Genomic DNA, 18,243 nt, shown 5'->3' with positions numbered 1-18,243 from the left:
AGCAACTTTTTCCTTCCAAATACTGTGAAATATGGCAGCGATCTAATGTCTTTGGTCTTTTCATCACTGGTGAATCTCCATGGGGATGTTCTTGCCGGATGAAGATGTCAAGTCCGTCGGAGTGAAACTCGACTGGTTATTAATAGTTATTTGTTAAAAGACAAAATCAGACCGGTTCAAAAGGATGAAATTGGACAGGTTTGTTATTAAAATGGTTTATTTATATGGTTGTGGGTTGGATTTGAGTGGGACTATCTAGAATTTGACGCAAAATAATTGTCTTCATAACCCAAATGAAGCCAACAATGCCATTCGATACAGTGGTGAAATACAGAAACTGGGAGTGAGATATTCACCCTTGTTTCAATCTCTTTCACTCCTAAATGGTGTTTAACGAAGTCGTCGGCGATAATGAACACTTAAACAGCCCGTAGATATTGGAAATGGTGTAAAATACACACCTGTGTTTGAGATTGAAAAAAGGACCAGTGACTGAGAGTTTGATCATTCTTATGCCTCCCCACGAATACCAAGAGTTTGATTTCCCAAAAATGACTGACGACTAAACTCTTGATGTTCCAACAACTTTCAAATTAATTTCATTTTCCTCTCTAAAACAACAGAAAAAAAAAAAAAAACAAAAAACGATTGCAGCATTTTCCTTGTTTTGGCATGTTCAAGTATGAGTACGGTTAGCAAAATAGGGTGCACTAATAGAAGTAAACGAATGTCAAGAAGTAATAGTATACCTTTAAAAAGTTTGCGCAGTCCATTGTTCATGGTGCCATAAACAAAGCAAAATTACCACTGGAATAGAATGAACAACAAAAAAACAACCACCATAGTCTCACCCCTGTTTTGGTGTGGTCAAGTATGGATCTATGGTTAGCAAAATAAAGGATGGAACATTAACAGAAGGAAAGTGATGTCAAAGAACCGATAATACCTGCTTTATCTAGCTCTCTAACTGTTTAAAAAACTTCTACTGGAATAGAAGAAAATAGAGCAAAACCATTGGGGTGGAATTCTAAAGCTCCTTCTCAAGTTGCTGTGTCGCCTTTGTTTACGTGGGGTTCTCAAACTTCAAGTTTCTCTGAAGGTGAAGAATAAGGGTCAGAAAGAAAGAAATAGTTCAAAAAATATAACCCGGATGGAATCTGAATGTAGCATGATCTAGAATATCATGCTTCATTCAAAGTCGAGTGGAGTTCGTTAGGCTAGGAAAATCTCTTGAAACATGAGATACATGCTTACTTAGATGGAATTACGTAGAATTAAAAATAAAAAAACAAAAAATTGTAAAATTAGCAAAGGGGATTTTGGAGATTGATTTGTTGGAATCAAAATAAGATAGATTAAAAATAATTCAAAAAAAGAAGAAAATTTCTTAACTACTGCATTTAAGTATATATATACCCCAATCAGATTCACAAGATCATACCCTATAATTTGCATGTTACTAACACTCCCTATAGTTTACAACTGACTTACCTAATTGACCTTCTATTGGATGAAAGTGGAAAATGATACTTTTGACCTATACTCATTTAAACAAATTTGATCAATTGTCAATTTTAACTACGTTGGACTTGTGTTAGGGATCGGATCCATTGAAATTTAATATCCAGTTTGTGTTATTTGGCTTTTTAATTTTTCAAGCTGGGCTCACGTCCATCCCTTAGATAGCCCAAAATTAGTCCGACTATATATACATATTTGTATGTATACATGCATATATGTATAGTTTTTTAATAGACTATACATATATGCATACATGCACATACATGTATTATGTATATCGACTTAGTGTGAATTGATTGATTAATTTGAGTCCGGCCTGGACTCAAACACAACGTGAAACATCAAGTTTGGACACATTAGCCCAATTCTTAGGACTGGACTTGGTCCATTTGAGCTAAACCCCAGCCTTGTCCACCCAATTTGTACCTCTAACAAATAAGACATGCAAATTCTAAGTAGGAAGAGGGTATTCTGGGAGTGTGAATCTGTTTCTTACAGATCGTTCCTCACACCAACTTAATAACATAATATTCCAACCCTACATCAGAAACATCTCCTATACTTGTATGTTATTATTCATGGGAATTGAGAAATGTTCCCAATATAAGATGAGATTATATGGGTGTGAAGAACATATCCCATAATGATTAGTTTCCGAGACTTTTTTTAAAATCATGCTCCCATGTCAAAAAAAGAAAACTGTTTGAAGAAAGGACCAAAAAACAATCTGAAGGTTAAGATCTCTTAGGATTTGATACGATGAATCTGGATTGACGGAAAACAAAATCATGTAAATTCGACCGGACAACCTATCAAAACTGAACACGTCAGTATTTTATATGACCAAGGTGTGGGCTTCACATGGGCTCTATGGGTATATTAATGGGTTGCCTGGCTTTCCGTGTGCAAGAATTTTGTCTCTCGAGATGGTAAGACATTTTTTTGATAATCTGAGGGATAATAAGATATGACATTTGTTTTATCGCAAATTAGGAAATACACCGGTACAAAACTGGATGACTGCCGGTATGTGTATGCCGGTAAAAGGCACACATCAAAAATACCTCTTGTCGCCGGTGAAAACTCAATATGCCACATTCCGTGCTAGATCAGGAGAAACCTGTGGAGCTGTCTTAACTCTTAATACTCCATTACTCCTACATGAATTAGGAAAGTTTTTCACCTGGTTTCATTAGGGACCACTCACACGTCTCTACACTGCCGGTCTACCCCATCAATCCCTACAAAAGGTTCCAATCCAATAATTCAAACATAAAGAGCACCACCCTGTCCCACCTCCTCAGAACGACTCCATATTACCACGTTGTTTCATTTATTTATCTTTTAGGCAGTGGTGTTTGTTACAGGAGATGTTTCAAGCAAGGTTCAAAAAATTGTTACGTCGGCCCCCTGAACCAGATTTGAAAAAAAATCTCTCTGTCTGAGACTGGAACAGGTTTCACAAAATCTCTCTCTATCTGTCTATCAGAGACATATTGAATTAGAAACAATTATTCAAAGGCATGGACATAAGTGGTCCCCTTGGCCCCTACCACCCAAGAGTGAGTTATATGTACTAATAATGTTGCAATGGAAGTAGAGTGATATGATATCAGCCTTCTCATCAGGACAGTGTTTTGGTAGATTTTTTATTTTTCTATCTAAATTGTAATATATCTGCTACCATTGTGCCTGATCATAGCATAGATCCTCTCTCCATATAAAGCATTTTGGTGAGGCGAGGACGGGGACAAGAATTAATAGGAATTTCTAATCGGGGTCGGAATTGGGGATAGAGATTGAGGTCCCCACTCTGCCCCGACCCTAATTATGTATATATATATATATATGTATTATTTGTATTATATACATACATATATATATATATATATCCAAATATATTTAAAAAATTATTTATAATTTAAATTTTTTATTTATTTTATATAAATTTATTTTTCAAGTAAATACTGTTATCTAAAAAAATTTGGAGATTCACGTTCCCGCTGAGAACCCATCTCTGACAAAGATTGAGAGTAGAAGACAAATTTTATTACCAACAAGAATCAAGAATAAAAATGGGAATTACCTTTATAATCGAGGTCGGAGATGAGGAATATAATCCCCGCCCCATTGCCATTCCTACTTATCTCCCCTCCCATAAATAAAAATTAGCAACGTCATAAACCAAAGGAGATAGTGCCGTACATATTGTTTTTGCAGTTTAGCTTTTTCTTGATTATATAAATGTTGCTTAATGCGTGGAAAGCATATAGGATCTGCACAAAAAGCCAACAGCTAATATATAGTTTATATTATATATATTACCATATATAATAAACAAAGCCATGCATGGCCCTGCACTTAGCCCTCATTGCTTCATCCCATTCAAACATGGCATGGGCTTTAACTTGATTTAGTCCCCCTATGATTAAGAACGAGGGGTTAGGTGGGCCATTCCAAGGATTTTGTGATCTCGTGCGGCTGGGATGTTTCTATCTGACTGCGTGGGAGGGTTGAGTTCAAGATTTAGTTAAATTAATTCAATTGCTTTCAAGTAAGGTTTTTAAAATTGAATCGGACAATGAATTGGTTAGAGGTTCATTTTTTGGGTCGAACGGTTTGATTGTTTGAATCGAACAAACGCCTTATTCTGATAAAAAAAATGTAAAAAAAAAATGCCAAACTATTGGATGGTTCGAACGATTCAACTGCTTAGATCAGCGGTTTGTTGACCAAATCAATGGTTTATGGTGAAATAACGGTTCTAGGGTAAAATGAAACCAGTCATCTGATTGGTTCCCGATTTTTCCAGTCTGACCATCCCACCCAGTCCGATTTTCAAAACCATGCTTTGAAGCATTCCAGATAAATTATTCTAAAAGGAGGAAATAGATAGCCCTTCAAATGACTGTCTACGGTTGATCTAGGCTCTTTAGATTTGTCACCAAACATATTTTATAGGCTCTTGTCAAACCTATTTGGAAATATTAACTAATCATTAATCAATATTGTCTATAATTAAATCTTAATCCAAAAGAATTGGGCCCCGTTTGGTTTGCATGAATAGGGGTTTGGAATTGGACTGTTTGGTTAAGTAGAATTGAAATCCCATTCTCATTCCTGCTTGAATGGCTAGCATTCACCCATTTGAGGGAATAGCCATTCCCTGCCCCTCCTTTGGAAATGAAATCTCATTTCTGTTTATTCCTATTCCCATTCTTGTCTGAACCAAACAGATTATGGGAATAGACCATTATGATTTCGATTTTAAAGAATTTCGATTTTGATTCCAGCTGCAAAGAAAACTAATCTAATGTTCTAATATAAAGAATTCAGGGTCTGTTTGGTTTGCAGTCAGAATTGGAATAGCCTATTCCCATAATCTGTTTGATTCAGACAAGAATGAGAATGGGAAATCAACAGAAATGGGATTTCATTCCCAAAAAAGAGGCAGAAAATGACTATTCCCTTAAATGGAGAAATGCCATTCCAATAGAAATAAAAATGAGAATCCAGTTCTGTTTAACCAAACAATTAGAATTGGAATAGTCCATTCCAATTCCGATTCCAGACCCCTATTCCTACGAACCAAACAGGGCCTCATATATGACTGAGTAATTTAATTTATAAGCCTCACAATAGTAACCTCATGACTTTAAAAGGAGCAGGATTCTTTACTTTTGATGTTTGATCGATATCTTTGGTGTGACCCCACAAGATTATCTCCATCCAAATTTGAAGTATGGAATTGGGTTAAATCAGTCTGCTACCAAATGCAACCAATGGTGGGGCCGTTGCCCCGGTCCTATAAATGCACTCCAGCCGCCCTACTACGAGTTCACTCTCACCCACCAGTCTTTTTAGTGTTTCGTCATATTAAAGCAAGAAACATCTTGTGTGGTGGTGTGACCTTAGTGCTAGGCCCTCCACATCCTTCATCAATCATCATACTTTTTAAGTTGAGGCCTTGGAAGGGAGAAAAAATAAAAGGGACCCCTCAAGAGCTCATCAAAGAATGCTTTTGCCTTCCTTCTCAAAGTAAGACCTGATCAAGAACGTCGTTTAGGAGCCCATTTACAGGTTCTGCCAGAGGAAACTGTTGTGAATTGAGTAGAGTCGTCAAGATCGGGGGCTGGTACATGTACATGTGTGAGTAGGATTTGCATACAAGAGAGGGATACCACAGATAACTCAAAAGTTTAAGCTGTTGGATTATGAGCCACTACTGTATATAAGTCCCCCTGCACCTCTTATTCCTTTCCGATGTGTGATTCTCTTCAACTAGTTATACGTAAATTCCAACAGTTTTAAGTTGAGTGGGCCAGCTTGCATACACGTATTGTAATGACCTAACTGTATAAGCTTCCTCTCCTCAAAACTATGCTTTTAAAAACCAATTTAGAGGTTGAATCATTTTTGTCTTTGGGTCATCATGACTTATCAGTTCGAATATCTTAATCAAACAGGTTAAACCATGGCAGATCAACATATTATATATGTAAACATTTATTATATAAATAAAATAATGTATAATTATATTTTATGTTAACTTATATTCTTAATTTTTTATTTATAAAAAATAATAAAAATTGGATTTTTAAGCCAAAAAAGATATTTTTTTTCTTGGAAAAATAGCAGGGCAAGGCACTTAAAACACATGAATATCAAAAAATTATCCAAAACCAACATAAATAACAATCCAATCAGATAACTAAGTGTAAAGTTATAGCCTCCAAAAGTTTATTTTAATGAGTTTTGATGACCAAATCAACAGTTTTCGAAAAACTTTCTGGTTTTAAGAAAATGGATTCCGAATATGACCAGGTAACGATTTGAATGATTCAACCATCAAAGTCAACGGTGGATTGAAAACACTGCTCAAGACACCCAGAAACTACTGCAGTATTTTGCCAAGATTACCACCAATCACAAACAAGCCTTGCAACCTAAGCAGATAAGCCCGCCATCATCTAAGCTCAATATCCATCACCACTGTGTCCTTAACCGCAGTTGTTCCAATCTTTGACACACATGATGGAGGCTAGCTAGAGCTTTGTGCCCCGACCGTAGAGTCTGTCGGGTGCTAACTGCCAACTGCTAACCACATTCACAAATTAACATGTTACACACACCTTCATGGACCGATAATTGTCTCCGGTAGGGCCGCCTAAACCAGTTGCTTAAAGCAAAAGACACCCCGATCGATAGACTAAGATTGAAACCAATGGCCGACTGGGTCGAGCCTCGAGGAAACAAATCAAGTGATGAGGTGACGAGTCATGACTGAGTGGTAGGGACCAGGAGGTCAGGGTCCGCTCATGAGTCATGGTATCCTTAAACTAAAAGTCCATGTGAGCCTTAGGGCAAAGACCGGTACCAAACTACCAATAATAGTAGCTTTATCGAGATGTGGGTATAGGATTGATTGCGCTCAAGATATCTTGGTCCAACACTTTGGATGGTTTGTCATTGAAGTTAGAAGGATCTGAACTTGTGAAGGGAAGGGGAACGTCAATCACGCTTGGATTGTGGGAGACACAGTCATCATCGAAGGTGATCAGGGATTCAAAATTGCATGTCCAGGCGCAGCTCAGTGGCCGACATGGCTCATGACATGTGTTCTCTCTACAACCAAATCTCCTAGTAAAGTACAAATCATCCAACACACAATATTCAAATAAAAATCACAATTATAATTGATAGAAATCAAATACAGCCAAAACGTGAGCCAAATCACTAATGCCAAAATTTGCCCAATCCCATGCTATCTAATAAATATTTAGGCTACTAATACTACTTATTAAATAACCACACCAGTCTTTTCATTTGCTTTAGGAATCATCACATCTACACACACAACAAAAGAAATTAAAGCTTATATTCACTTTTACTTTATATTTATTTATATCCTGTAGGGTTGTATATATTACTTGCAATTCTATAGATTCACTAGACCGGTCCAAACCCAGACTGCTGAGCCAATTAACCAACTCTATTGGGTGGGCCACTTCTTGTTATTATATGAATATTCGATTAAGATCAGAATCATTTATATAGTCAATCATATACAAAGGTTTCCTGATTTTTGTTATATTTTATGTCTAAAAAGATAAATTTCGATTAAGAACACTTGTTCTATCAATATATAAATAGTTTACAATTATGTTGTTTTTTTTAATAAGGTTAAATTTATAGAAATGAACTCTTAAATTTTTATTATCATAGATAATTAGAGATGTCTAAACGGGTGAGACCTGATTATCTCAATTAATAATTGGTTTGAATTCTGGGTCTTGATTTCTTATAGAACCGAGTAACAATCAGTTCAAGACTGGTGTACATATTGTCCCAAACCAGACTTGACCCATTGATAGCTCAATATAAGCCTTTGGCATGTTCCGATTGGAGGTTATTTACTTGGCCTTCAAGCCAAATATTGGTGACTGGGTGGTGGTGTAGTACTTGTTCTCAATTTTCAATCTTTTTCAAGCGTGATTTTAACATGCATGATGCATGCTAATACTTGAATGTAGGGGTGCAAATGGATCCGTTCATGATTTTATCCAATCGGAGATCTGATTCTATTTGGTTGCATTCGGATTATCCTTATCCGATCTGAGAAGATTAGATCCGATATATATTATATATTTATAATATATAATACATATATTATTTATTTATTTATAAATATATTATTTATTTATTTATATTTGTTATATTATTTATTTTTTATAAAAAACATGTATATATATGATGAAAATAATTAAAAATATTTATATTTTTTTACTTTATTTAAATTAGTATATTTTATTTTTTAATAATTTATTATTTTTTAAAGAAAACAAGTCAAATCAGATCAGATATGAAGATTTGACTTGCCAATAAGATTCGAATTCAAATTAAGTCCTATCAGATCCAATCAAATTCTCATATTAAACATAAACAATGTTGGGTCGAATTCGAATATACCCTGATTCAAATCTGATTTGATCCGTTTACATTCTTAATATGAATTACACCTCACATTTTTTAATAATACAAGAGGGGAAGGGAGAGGGGGGGGGGGTTAACATGGATGGGGACATGGGAGGGGGCCAACCAGAGGGAGAGGAGAAGCAAATAAACATATGAATGGGAATTATTCATTGAGATTCTAAGGCATAGGACGGACCATGGTTCCCTTGGTCCCCTTATCTGCATCCCCTGCTCATTCGGTCGCATAGTAGGAACATCTCCCTATAATTTCAACATATACAAACTAGGATATTCTTAATGTATGGTTAGATGCCATGTGTAAGAGATTTTGGGTTTTTAAAATAAAAATAAATAGGATCTAGGGTTGAATTAGGTTGGGTGACCCTATAATTGAGTTGCTGACAAAAAAGAAAAAGTTAATGTAAATGCTCAAGCCACATATCTTATTCAAATCCTCAACCCAAGATATTCCAATCTAATGTAAATAAATGTTCATAGGTGCCGTTTGGTAATGATGTAGTGACTGAATTGAATGATTTTATGCTTTATCTTTTCATCAATAAAGTAATTGAATTCAAATCAAATCATTAATAAGGAATTCACAACCTCAGTACTCTAAGACAAATTAATAAACCATATGCACAATTCAGTCACTTCAGCTATTATCAAAACGACCCATAAACCAACTATTATTTTATTATTTGTTTTGTTTATTGCTTTGCAGCTATAATATTGTATGTGAACTAAGATGGAATGATGGATTTCTTTTTCCAAAAGTAGAAAAAAGGGAGATTTTCACAGGTGGTGCGGTAACATGCATGGAATCGGCATCCACACCACACGTACTCACAAATGCTCTACCTTTCTCGGATTATCGGGGATCCATTTTCTCGCTCCTAGTCGTGTATACCACCAAATATAGGTCTAGAATCAGTGAATCACCTCTTAATTACGTTAATGACCTGACCTTGGATTTGTGCTAATAATTATTCCAAGTTTATTAACTTCTCATTCACTTCTTAAATATAACAAGGCAAACAGGACAAAACATCATGCATTTTTATTGACCAAAGTGTCTGCATTAAGGGCCTGTTTGGTTTGTGGGAATAAGGTCTGAGATCCGAATTAGAATGAATCATTCCCATTCCAACTATTTGGTTGGGTGGAATGGGAATGGGTATATTAAGGGCCCGTTTGGTTTGTAAAATAAGAATTTGGAATTGGAATCAAAATGACTCATTCTGATTCCAATTGTTTGGTTGTGCAGAAACAGAATTCCATTGCCATTTCCTCCAAAATGAAAATACATCATTTGATTTCCATTCTAAGAGATTTTGATTCTGATTTTTAATTTTAATAGCAAACCAAATGGATCCCAAATAAAATATCATCACGCTTGGCTTTATTGGAGTTTCCTTTAGAATTATCCAGCGTAGACTCTCTCTCTCTCACTCTCTCTCTCTCCTGTTAAAGCTCTACAACAACTGACTAACACTACAGTCCCTCCCACTGGCTGGCACCGGCGACTGACTGCCACGTAAACAAATCTATCACCATCAAAATCACCCTTTGCAAGAACTAATTAATACCCAAGTAGATGAAACGAACAGCTTTTAATTTTGTCCACTTTGGCTTGGCGCACTTTGAGGATATTTTGGTAATTCAACCAAGGAAAGAAATTCATATTCCCTACAAATAAACACCCTTTGCAAGAACTAATTAATACCCAAGTAGATGAAACGAACGGCTTTTAATTTTGTCCACTTTGGCTTGGCGCACTTTGAGGATATTTTGGTAATTCAACCGAGGAAAGAAATTCAATTTAATATATATTCCCTATAAATAAACACCACGAACAATTACTGGTTCCCACTTCCCACATATCACAAGGAAGATCTGTTTGCTTGTCTTCAACAACTCTGGCCTACTGCAAGTACAAACCCTTCCCTCTCCCCTCTCATTCTCTCTAAGTCTGTCTTATGGCAGATCCCGAAATCCCAGTTCCGATGAAGCCGTCGTCAGAAGATGGTAATTCCGACGGCATATCGGATCGGAGATCCACTTCAGTACTGAAGCTATTTGGTTTTGAGGTGACGGAGAGCGATGAAGTCCCCGCTACTATAGAAAACAGTAGGAAATTCGAGTGTCAGTACTGTGGACGGGAATTCGGGAATTCTCAGGCACTCGGAGGCCATCAAAACGCTCATAAGAAGGAGAGGCAACGAGCAAAGCGAGCCCAATTCCAAAGCAGTCGGCGGTTTTCAGCCGCAGTCTCCCCGCTTCTTAATCCCCACGCTGTGCGGTCAGGGCCCTTCTTATACTCAGGTTTGCCGTTGGGCATCGGTGCAGCTGCTCAACACCACTCTCCGACCGAGTACTATGCATCACCACCACCGATGCTGTCATCGTTATCTTCTCCTCGGCTTCCTGCTTGGCTTTACGTCTCTCGCCCACCCCAATTTCCTGTGGATCCCGACGTTCGTCCACGCCCTGCTCTATCGATAACTCAGTTTTCCGAGAAAATGCCGGAGGTGGAAGTTGGAGTTGATCTACATCTGAGCCTTGCACCCTCCTCTACTTCGTAATGAGCTAGTTGTACTACATTAAGATCGATGATAAGACCGATGAGCATCGAATCCCCGTAAGTCATTGTTTCATGTTCTGAGTTCTGACTTGGTCCGAGCGTCATCAAAATTCAAACCTCTCCCAGTCTCCATGACTCGACTGAGTCAAAACCTGGTTTTTCAACCATGATAGTATCTCCTTGTTCACATGAGAGACTTTATTTTCGTTTGCTTCTGTATTACCCAGCTAGTATTAATCTATGCATATCTGATTTATTTTTCAATTTTAATTTCTCTTTATTCTCTTGCCTTCTTTTCCTGAGAAAGATGAAGGGGGAAGACTTGGAGCGGAGAATGTTGGAGATACGTTGTCATTTCAATCGGTTATCAGATGTTAAGTTTCTCGGAATTGCTGAGGTTAATTGATCAGTCATCAGTCCCGGTGAGCCGTAAACAGGATGAGAATGATTTGCTTAAATTCTTAGATTATTCTTGTGTTGTATATATTTCTCCCTGCGCAACAACTTCAAACTCTTGTAAATGATCTGTATCGTTTTTCCTTTCGGACAGAAAGATATTACACGCGCCCGAATTCATGAACAAATCGATCGGTTGAAGACCAGACCAGAATGTACGTGAAAGTTTTTTTTTTTTTTATTTGGCCAACATAGATTACAATAGAATTAGTGAAGCTCCACTACTAACTACTACTGGTACTAGCTGAGTAACTAGTACTGTAGTTTTCAACCCAGATGAGAAAATGAGAAGTGAGAAGTGATCAGAAGCACAAGGCATGTCTGGAGACTGGATCATCACGTATCTATAAATATCATCCACCTGTGATCTCTACATAAAGTCACTTTAGAAATCTCACGTGTACGTTGTACTTCGATCAAAAATTAAAATCCAAGCAACCTGGCACCTCGTCAGTCTAGTGGCCCATTTGTATGTCACTAGCACAGACCCTCTTAAATGCTTCAATATATTATATATATATATATATATATATATATATATATATATATATATATATATATATATATATCAACTACCCATGATCCAATTCATCTATGAATCCCAATTCCCAACTGTGTTATGTGAAGATTATCTTCCAAATCATCAGTAAAGGATGCACTACAGGCCCTCTGTTTTACTTGTTTCCGGTGGTCGATCGGCCTGAGAAAATATATATAGCTCAGACTGATCAGAAGATGCATATATAGTTTGAACTCTGAAGCTGATCAAAAGATTCAAGACCTGAAAGGCTGAAACCAATTGATCCCAATATATATACAAGCCAACCCAAAACCTGAATTTCTCCCTGAAAGTTTTCATGTTAAAACATTGCAAGAAACAGATGAAACAAATCTGAAATTAATCATATCCTATATAATAATGCATGGTTATAACATTGCAACAATGCAATCTGCTGGTAGCCTCCTGCTGGGTTGGCAGTGCCAGTACTGATGAAGTCTGATCAAGTAACTTAAACAACTTACTGAGGGATTGTCTGAAGTAACTAAACAGTACGACTTGCTGATGCAGATGCATGTTTACAATTACATCGTGTACTAAGCAAAAGCAAACCTCCTCAGTCCTCAACTCCAAGTGGCCTTCCTGTCGAGAACCCTACCGATCATAAGCTTTTAATTAATTGCAAACTTGAACGATAGGCTGTCAAAGGGGTATCCAATGAATCCGGTATATCCAAGCATGCAATTGATCAGTAATTAAGGTCTCTAGCTCTCTGTCCAAATTAAGTTTATATTGGTACTACGCATTTAGTAGACAGGTTGGTTCCAATTTGTCTCTGTGCATTAATACTTGCTGATCAGGAGACAGGAATTCAATCTAACTAATTCCCACTCCCCTTTACTCAAAGTGACACCAGAGAGGCATTCATCATAGAGATGAAGTTTAATTAGGTTGTGGTGCTGGTACTCGCCAATAAAAATTGTGGGTTTCTGTATTTCATCGACATGTACATATACCCTGAAATGAGAAATGCAAATTGAATCAGTTGAAGTGGCCTGGTTCTCTTCACAGGGTTAGGGTCAAGTACGAGAAGTGGCACCACATCTATGATGTATCATAACTAACATGGGCACGGGGTACAGAAGTGTCATCAGTCATCACGAGCTTTTAATAGGTAAACTGACCAAAGTAGATGATTGCAGACTAGTGAGGAATGCTTTGATTGTTCCACTTTGCACTCACAGACATGAGCAAGTAGGTGTTTGAGCATTATTACCCAACTGATTGGAGCATCAGAGTACCTATCCAACTCCTCGGGCCTCTAACCTTTCCCTTGGTTGTAGATCTCGATGCGCGGCTTGTCCTTCTACCTTGGCCTCATACAATTGGTAGGGCTATTTGATTATGTCTTCGGTTAGGAACACCTCGGATCAGACAACATCAGATTGGTGTTGTCTGTGGGAAACGTACAAACAGTCAATTTCCCAAACCCCTTTCCGCACACTAAAAGCAACAATGCCCAAGAACACATCCAACCTCTCTAGTGCTCGTTCCCCATCTCGGGGATCCCATTCACTTTGCAGCTATCCGCCTTGGAAGCCCCAGCATCAAACTATAGTCGACCCCGCACAATTCCTTGCCATGTAGCAAAAGGTCGATTGTATCCTACCATGATGGAGATGCTGGGGCAACCAGCTTATGCCCCCAAGTTACTTGCCCTGCCACTCAAGCACCTACTATAGCCGATCCCCACACCGAGGACCTCAAAAGGCCTCATGCAGGTCCGCATGGCCCCAATCCAGCCGCGAGTACTCGTAGCCGCCCAAAATACCTGACTCCCCAACCCGGCCTATCGCTCATGATGCCTGTAGTAGATCCCATCGCTCCATTAGAGTACTAGAGAAAGAATGGCTCGGCCAATGTCTACAACAATCGCTGACCTTGATAGAAAAATCCAGCTTGGTCTGAGACCAGCCTATGATCCCAAAAGCGAAGAAGTCCATGAACGTGGTCTTAGCCGTCAGAGACACTAAGATCAAAGAACTAAGAAAGCGGGTGGTCGAATTGGAATGCAGCCAAGTGGATAAAAGCATTGAGCATGGCTCCTCCAACAACCCAACCCTCAGAACAACACTACAGCCAACCCGCGAAGGAGACCGTCTTCATCTAGGAGATCGTTGATGAGCTTCTCCCAGCTGGTTGGAGACCCTCTCAGTTTGAGAAATACGATGAAGCCTCAGACCCCAACAACCACATTGAGGGGTTCAAGGCAATAATAATGCTACAAGGCTCCTCAAAAGGTCTCATGTGCAAGGCTTTTGTCACCACCCTCCACAGAGTTGCCAGGACCTAGTACGCCTCCCTTCCTATGTAGTTCATATCCACTTGGGAGTAGCTAGAGACACGGTTCCTCATGCAACTCACCACCATCCAAAGGAATTGGAAGACGTCGGCCAGGCTCATGCAAGTACAACAAAGGAAATGAGAGACCTTAAGGGAATACTTGGCGAGTTTCAATTCTAAGGCCTTTCAAGTCTGGACTCTAGACCAGTCTGTGGCCATGACCGCCATCATGAGTGGGCTGCGCTCCTCAATGTTCAGTTTATCTTTGCAAAAGAACCCTCCACCCAACCTGACCATGCTCATGAAGCACACATAGAAGTATATGAATGCCGAAAGTGGCCCAAGAAGATGAAAACCCAAGGCAACAAGAGAAATCGAGATAAATATTGCGATTTCCATTGAAACTAGGATAACGACACTAAAAGTTGCCACGACCTTCACCACCACCTAGAAGACCTCGTCTGACGTGAATACCTTCGTGGATTCAACGATATCAAAGAGCATAAACCTAGAGAATTGCACCACGCTAATGAGCCCCCAGCCTGACCACCAGTCAGGGTCATTACTGTCATCACAGGCGGGATGACCCTTAAAAGGGGAAACTAGGCATAAAAGATATACTCCAAAGAGTTGGAGTGCTGGGACTATTTTGTACTGATGACGATCGGCACTGAACACTAACGACAACTGGGCTGTACAAATTTAATAAATAAAGAATCTTTCAAGAATAAACGACCAAACGCTCGTACATAGCCCGACCAAACTCCATGTTGACCAACCGTTGCAATGCAACAACCTCACAAAATACCCGACCGACCACAGATAGTTGAGGCCAAAACAAGCCCCTTGACGGGCACTATTGGAATGACATCCCCATTACAATGATAGGAGAACGGCCATCAAACTTCATACACCCTCTCGACTCGTAGTTTGAGCAAAGCTAACCAATTACCACGGCTAGTCCAGTCAAAGAGTGGGTTGATTGTAAAAATGTGGCTTTATATTTGTAAAAGTAAAACTTCATTAAAACAGCCCTTCCAAACGAATCCTAAATACAATGGGCGATGAACTAGTTGATCGGAAGGTCATTCGGCATCCATTCGATCAAACCAGCATATCTGATGGTGCGCAATCTGACTACTCCTAGCTGGAGGTGATTTGGCTTCCAGTAGACGACAGACATGGAGATCTGCATAGAGAGAATTAGAGAACCCGGGGGTGCTTACCCGGTGAGGTCGCTCCGATCCTTAAGTCAGTAATGTGCGAGCTAAGAGCAATTAGAATGCACGAGAGCTAGTAAGCAATAGTTGCGTGTACCTCTGTCCCCGAAGGGTTGGGGTCTTTATATACTGGAGTCCTCGCGGGTTTTTTGAAGTGGTTCTGGGATTCTTGTTGTGGTGAGGCCCGTTATCGAATTGATAGGAGATAACGGTGCCAGCCGATAAGGCATATCACTGCCATCAGAATCGGTCGAAGGAGATAAGGCCAGCTATTATGAGGCATGATCCCATGAAACGGGGAATCCGGTGACGAAATCTTCAGGGTCTTCAATTGGAGGTTGGTCAATAGTACCCGAACTAATGCCCCTTGGGTTCAGTCTATTACGAACACCGAGGTGCCTGATAACTGAAGTGATCTTGACGTAATCGCGCCCGAAGTGAACTTGTCCCGAAGTGGATTCGCCTCTGAGGTGGGCTTGTCCTGAGGTGGTTCGGTTATCCGAGATGGATCCATCTCAAACCTGGGTATGTCGGGATGAGCTGTCATTCTGTCAGTTAGGTCATGTCCACGTGTCCCTCTATTATTAGGTCGGGCCAAATCACCCTACATCAATTGCCCCCCATTCCACGGACGTCAAAAAATGCGCTAAACCAAATTTACCCTCGGGGGTCGAGTAGCCGGTTTTCCTAGGAGCCGTAGGATTGCTTTAATCTCGACTGTTAGTTTTTGGACATAGCGGCTATAAATAGGAGGGCCCACAACTCATTCCTCGCCACAAATTCTGCGATTGAGCTCTCTCGAGGACGTGTCAGAGTCTTCCAGCTTGGTTTTCTTTTTGTTTCCCACTTCGTTCCTTATTTTCGATGAGTCTCCCTTCTTTGGATTTTTCCTGTTTTCCAATTATGTCGAGTTCTAGCGTAGACGGACTTGTAGATAGTGTTAGTGAGGAGGGCATCGTTGTTCTTGCCGGGGAAGTCAGCTCACGGCAGGGTGCCTCCCCTCTCCGGTCTGTAGAGGGAACCTCTGACCCCGAAGTTCGGCTGCCTCAGCTCGGGGAGATCGAAGCCCAGGAAGAGGGTCTGTTCTCCAGGTCAGAGGCCCCGACCTCCTCTCAAGGTTAGAAGCCTGATGAGTTCGAGCCTTCCAAACTATCTTCGGACAAGTTGTTGTACCTGACATCTCGGTATCGCTTTCCTGATAACTTAGTCTTTAGTCTCCCACTAGGTTAGTACCCTTGGGATCACGATCGCACCGAGGTCGCTGTTTTTGAGGAGCAACTTGTGACAGGGCTACACTTCCCTCTTCTTCCCTTTCTGATAGAAGTTGTTAGGTTCTATAACATCACCATCGACCAACTTCATCCGAACTCTATCCAGAACATAGTTGGTACCATTTCCTTGTTTCATGCCTATAACCGACCCTTATCCCTTGATATCTTTAGCTCGATCTACGCAATCAAGCGAAACTTGGCCTGTCTGGGTGGGGACGTATGACAGAGTTATTACATCTCCCCCAAGCCTAGATTCAAAGTCCTGTTCGGCTGCCCGAGCAAGGTTCCGGCCTGGAAAAGATGGTACCTCATCATCTGTAATCCGGAGGGGTGGTCTTTCCCAACCCACAGGAGGGTGGCTACCCAAGACCTTGGGGTTATCATGGACGCGGAGACCAGGGCGGTGATTAACTCTTGGAGGGACCTCGGCCTCGAGATGAAGAGCTTCTTGGCCGAGGAGGCGCTGGTGCGAGTTGGTTTGAGCCCTCCTAGTATGTTTCTTTTTATATACTTGCTTCAAAGCACCCTTTAATTTTTCGGACTAATTGTCTGTTTTTTGCAGCTATGATTCTAGAGGTTGATGCAGGAAGCCTTCTGATGAGTTCTCAGAAGGGGAAGAAATGAAAGGCTGCAAAGAGGATCCATCAGGAGGAGACTTCGACATTTGAAGCAGCCGAGGCCTGGGTTGTGGAGCCGATCTCCATCGAGCCCTCAAGGGAAGAGGGTCAACCCACGGACCTCGATGTGGCTGTGATGGAGGGCTGTGAGGAGGAGGCCCATCCTCAGGAGCCGGAGGATACACCTGCGCCAGAAGGGCCCGCTAACGAGCCAGAGCTCACTCCTGCTATTGAGGAGGAGAGCATTATGAACAATGTGTACGCCGTGCAGAAGAGCCGAGAAGCTATCTTTCCGAATGAGGTTGGATGCTAGGCTGAGATGCTCTAGAGGCGGCTTCTGGGACTAACCTCGAGTCACTGCATGGTGGTAAGTGTTCTACCTTTGGCTTCGCTCTTTTCTCTTTTTTTTTTTTTACTTACCCCAATTTTCTTTTGATAGGTCAATTCTGCTCTCCATGCGTTGGCTTTTCAATCCGCAATCCAGTCGAAGCAGGCTCGGGATGCCAAGGTGGAGACATGAAAGCTCCATCACAAGTTGGACTTAGCCTGAGGTGAGGTACTTCGGGAAAAGAAGGGAGTTGAGTGCCAGAAACAGTTAATTCTGGACCTAGAGGGGCGGATCTCCTCGCTGACCGAGGAGAATGCCAAGCTCAAGGAGTAGATTTCTGTGTTGGCCACGAAGGAAGAGGAGCTGATCGCGAAGACAACTGAGGAGAAAGCACGGTTTCAACAAGAAATTGAGAACCTTGAAGCCCTG

The 18,243-nt window shown here is 40.2% G+C and overlaps 1 long non-coding RNA gene across 1 annotated transcript; it reads left to right on the top strand.

The window, feature by feature from the left end:
• Positions 1 to 10,366: 10,366 nt before the first annotated feature.
• Positions 10,367 to 11,845, top strand: LOC148861366 (uncharacterized). Its single transcript, XR_016113341.1, has 3 exons — positions 10,367 to 11,137; positions 11,388 to 11,502; positions 11,631 to 11,845. It is a non-coding gene; the product is annotated as an uncharacterized LOC148861366 (long non-coding RNA).
• Positions 11,846 to 18,243: the final 6,398 nt, after the last annotated feature.

This window comes from Nelumbo lutea, chromosome 4 (genome assembly GCF_056320005.1).
Source record: "Nelumbo lutea isolate HS-2025 chromosome 4, American lotus-T2T, whole genome shotgun sequence".
NCBI classification, from domain to species: domain Eukaryota; kingdom Viridiplantae; phylum Streptophyta; class Magnoliopsida; order Proteales; family Nelumbonaceae; genus Nelumbo; species Nelumbo lutea.
This window is presented reverse-complemented; position numbering and strand designations above follow the sequence as displayed.